The following is a 4,768-nucleotide window of genomic DNA, read 5'->3' as shown; positions in this document are numbered from 1 at the left end:
AAATTAGGGTTTGCCCTAATTTTCCTTCAAGATGAAATTTCTCCTCCAAATCCAAGAAAAAATCAACACAAGAGGGATGAGAGGAAGAACAAGAACCTTTGCATTAGAAATCCAAAAGAAACAAGATACAATTTGTCCACTTCGAGAAGGACAAGATCTCCCACTACAAACCCTAGAAAACTTAAAGAAAGGAACTAAGGTGGCTAAGAGAAAACTCAATTCTTGCATAAACCTAGAAATCTCCCCCTATTCCTTACTTATAGCAAGCCAAAAGACCAACAAAACCCACTAGTGGGCTGCCCAAAATGAGTCGTCGTCCCTCCCTCTGCTGACAGGAGGCGGATCGCATCACCATCCAACTTGAATTATACTAATAATATCCCCATTTACTTCACCATCACTTTGAACAATAGACTTTACATTAATATAAGTACTCTTTTTAATGACTTGATCGTCCATATTCACAATCCCCCCGCTAAATTTATTACTACATAAATTACAATTCATGTATTTGGTTTTAGATCTACACAAATGAAAACCTTTAGACTTTAAGGTTGGCCTCCATAATTCAAATTTTTTAGTTGACCTCCATAATTCAAGTTTTCCCATTGACCTCCATAACTCAAATTTTTCAATTGACCTTCATGATGCCATTAAAAAAACTAATAAATAAGAAAGAAAATTTTAATTTTGATCAAGAAAAGGATCTAGATAAAAATACCCTATGTTTAGTTATTAAAAAGTACAGTTTTCTAAAACTAGATTTAGTTTTTTAACATTTCAAAAATTCAAACACATGGACCTCCATAACTCAAATTTTTCAATTGACCTTCATGATGCCATTAAAAAAACTAATAAATAAGAAAGAAAATTTTAATTTTGATCAAGAAAAGGATCTAGATAAAAATACCCTATGTTTAGTTATTAAAAAGTACAGTTTTCTAAAACTAGATTTAGTTTTTTAACATTTCAAAAATTCAAACACATGCAAGACTAATATTATACAAAGAACAATAAAAAATTAATAATAATGTTTACTTTGTATGTTAACAAAGAATAAACGTACAACATCATTAACTTTTCAGATCAAAAACTAACTAAACTACAAGAAAAGAAATTCAAATGATCCCACCACCTAATTTTACTTCAAATTGAGACACAAATGAAGCAAGTTAAATAAAAACATTTTTATAGCTTTCTATCAATTGGATGGCTCTATGGCTTCCTCGGGTGAGGATTTTAGGAGCATAATAAGAGGGAGCGGAGGATGAGAGGGAAGCACAAGATTCAAAGCAGAAACAAAGAGAAAATGACGAAAGAAGAGGAGCCATAGAAGAAGGGAAGAACAAAGCTACGGAGAGACGAGCGTCAGAGGTGGATACATAGGTAGAGATAAAGACAGACTGCTCTATGAAATAAGACCTTTTTTTACGAAGGGGCTTAAATGCCTTTAACTGGTTCTCCTCTTGTAAGGCCATTATATTAAATAGGCTATTAGATGCAAGCTCATAAAGAGCTTTTAGACCATTTAAACCTTCTTTTAAATCCCACATTAGTTTTCCAAAAGAGCTTATGGGGTTGTCAACCCAATTTAAAACCCCTTATCGATGACTTCTAAGGCACCCCAAGGCCCATGAGTAAATATTTTATAGGTGTCTCACATAATAAATTATGGTGTTCACTGTGAAATAAGAGAGGAATAAATAAAAGGAATAGAAAATGCATTAAGATATCCCCTCATTTTCTTACCATTTTTCTCACTTCCTTTTCTCTCATTACTCATTAAGAAACGCCTTTTTTTTTTAAATTAACTTTAGACTCAAATAAGTCCTCTCTCTAGGTTAGCTTAACCAAATTCTTACAATTATTTCTAATCTTCTCCTCAAGATACATGCTCATTGGCTCATCTATCAATCATACAAAAATCTTGGAGACATGCTGTGGGGGCAACTTGATTTGAAAAGGGGTATCATGGTCCCTCTACACCTATGGTGCACTGACACTTCTCAAAGAGGCGTGCAGTGTCCGACACCGTACCCGACACGACACTCATCCGAGTCAGTCCGACAGTCCTCCGACACGTGACGAACAAGCTGAAAATGTGTCCGATTAAAAAATATTAAATACAAATTGGACACGCGTATCTTAAATATTTTATGAATTTTTTAAAATATAATTTCTTGTATTTGGTGGAATTAAAACTAAATTTCTTATTTCCTATCCACAACATCAAATTAACGTCCGCACTTTTACCTAATCATCAAATAGTTTTTATATTCATCTCCTCTCTCGATGACTGATAAACGGCATCGACGTCTGACTCTTGACATCCTAATACTAATCATTTTAAGCAAAAAAGTCTAGTTAAATGACTTATTATTTTTAAAATTATACTTATTTAATTTTTATACACTATTTTTTGAATATAAAAACTATAATACTGTGTCCAACCCGTGTCCTATATTTTCAATAACTGACGTGTCGTATCCGTGTCGCCGTGTCCATGTCTGTGCATCATAGCTCTACACTTGTCTCATTCATAATGAACATCTTAATTTCATGGGAGCAAGAAAACTCTCCAAACATACAAGCATTCTAATGATAATTAGGGGTTGAAAAATCATTTGCCTGGCTTGACGGAATTTTATGAGGATTGATGTGTCTTTCTTATTTCTGATTTGTTAGCGCTCGCTTGACTTCACTAACTCAATAGAAGGAAAAGAAACACCTATCAAAGCAAAAGGTGGAATGATCATTATTACTAAATTGGCAACTTCAACAACTTTTACAAATGTTAAGATTTCCCATCACACAGTCATAAAATTTAGGCTCAGGTCAATTTAGATTAATTTACAATCAAGACCAAGTAACCAAGAGAGTCAAAAAAATATTTAAATTTGACCCCACATTTGGGCGAAGGCCCTACACACTATGTTGTTCATTGTTTGGTTTGATTAACTAGTGCCCTTCCATGCTCACTTTCTAACTCGAGCATCAGATACTTCTCCCATAATTCAACTAATTCGATCTCAACTAATTTCTTATTTCAACTAATTGCCTAAAGAAATTATTCTAATTTTTCTAGTTCAGGAAGCTTTTTCTAGGCAAATCTTTCATTGTAAGCGCTCATAACCAAAAAAACAACATTTTTAGGTAGGCCTGCAAACAATCCAAATTAATCTACGAAGGACTTGGTTCAAGCTCAAGCTTCTTTGCTAGAAACCTGCTCGAGCTCAACTCAAAATGGATTAGAGAATATATGATAGTATTCGATCTCAGCTCATTCAAAATCAAGATAGCTTGAGCTCATTTTGAGTTCATCTTGACTCACCTTATGACTAATAAACTACTGCCAAGCAACTTTTTCACAAAACAAACTAGTATTTCAAGTTTATAAATGAGTTTTTTTTTTTTCTTTTTTGTGTTGATAAAGAAGCAAATAAAAAGCATAGTAATAAGACTTGAATCAAGCACACTATTAAATAAGCACTTTAAATGAGTAAAAAATAGGCTACTTAAACAATCACCTGAATGAGCATGAAAAAGCAACTTCTAGTCATTAAAAAAAATGTGACCTAAAAGAGCTCATAAGCTATTTTAAATGATGCCTAAGATGAGCTCATGAGCAAACACATATGCCTAAATAAGCACCAATCAAGCTTTTTCTTGTTCTGAATGAAACTATAAACAAATTTAATCTGCCCAATGAATCAAATATGTACTCATAAAAAAATTTACATCCACAATCAGCAAACTTGAATTTTTTCTTCATTGCAGGAAAAAAAAACTATCTGAAAAGATTTACTTTTTTTTATTCACTAGCACCATTTAAATAAGTTATTTGTAGTTGTTTATGCATAGAATCAAACTGGCTCATGCTTTCAACTATAGCTGCATTTTTTATGGCATCTGAGATTTTGTGAACTGCAAGAATTCTGGTTAGAAAAGTACAATGTGGGCAATGCAATATCTCTTTCTTGAAAAGCTTCGCTTATAACTGGTAGATTATCGGATATAACTCAATAATTCCCCATGGAGGAATCAAGTTTTTTTTCAACAGAATATTAAATTAGAACATTAAATGATTATTTGTATTGCACAACTGAGGCGAGTGTCTTAGTTTTTTGTTGACAATAGAAGGGGAGTTTTTCTATAAACTGTAACTGAAGTTGCGCCAACCTTAGGAGCTGTTTGGTATCGGATTTACAGCGGGATTTAAGCTGGGATTTACGCTAAATCTAGCCAAACGGTTTTTGTGCGCGCGTTAAATCCCGGCGATGGGTAAATCCCAGATTTAAGGATTTACGGCTTAAATCCCGGATTTACTAAATCCCTCGGTTCGGCGGATTTATGGGATTTGTCCGAAGAAGCACGCGAAAGGGAGAAAGTTACCTTCACAGCCAGCAAGCTCCCGTTTTTGCTTCCGATCAAAATGTCGTAACTTCCGATCGACAGGAAGTCGTCGAAGTAACGAAGTCGAACAGCGAGCCGAAGAAGCGACGCGTGCAATCTCTACATCTGCTGAGAAGCAACGAAGCCGAACAGCAACGACGAAAAGAGAAAACCCTAGACGCCTCTAAGTTATTATTGATTAACTTAATTAATATAATTTAAAATATTAATTATTAAGTAAATTAATTAAATAATTAATGACATAATTAGTGCATAAATTGATTATCTAATTTAATTTAATTTAATAATTAGTAATTAAATATAACAATGGTTAACTTAATTAATATAACAAAATATATATTATTGAATATATAAT

General features: G+C 33.3%; 1 protein-coding gene across 1 annotated transcript in view; it reads right to left on the bottom strand.

The window, feature by feature from the left end:
• LOC110094389 (probable ribosome biogenesis protein RLP24) overlaps positions 1-4,569 on the bottom strand; it is a 19,086-nt gene extending 14,517 nt beyond the window's left edge. The window contains exon 1 of the mRNA XM_020819617.2: positions 4,393-4,569. The gene's annotated coding sequence lies outside the window, so the exon portion shown is untranslated. The remainder of the gene's footprint in view (positions 1-4,392) is intronic.
• Between the last annotated feature and the right edge of the window lie 199 nt (positions 4,570-4,768).

Source organism: Dendrobium catenatum, unplaced genomic scaffold (genome assembly GCF_001605985.2).
Source record: "Dendrobium catenatum unplaced genomic scaffold, ASM160598v2 original_scaffold_209636, whole genome shotgun sequence".
NCBI lineage: Eukaryota > Viridiplantae > Streptophyta > Magnoliopsida > Asparagales > Orchidaceae > Dendrobium > Dendrobium catenatum.
The sequence above is the reverse complement of the archived record's forward strand: the minus strand, read 5'-3'. Positions and strand labels throughout refer to the sequence as shown.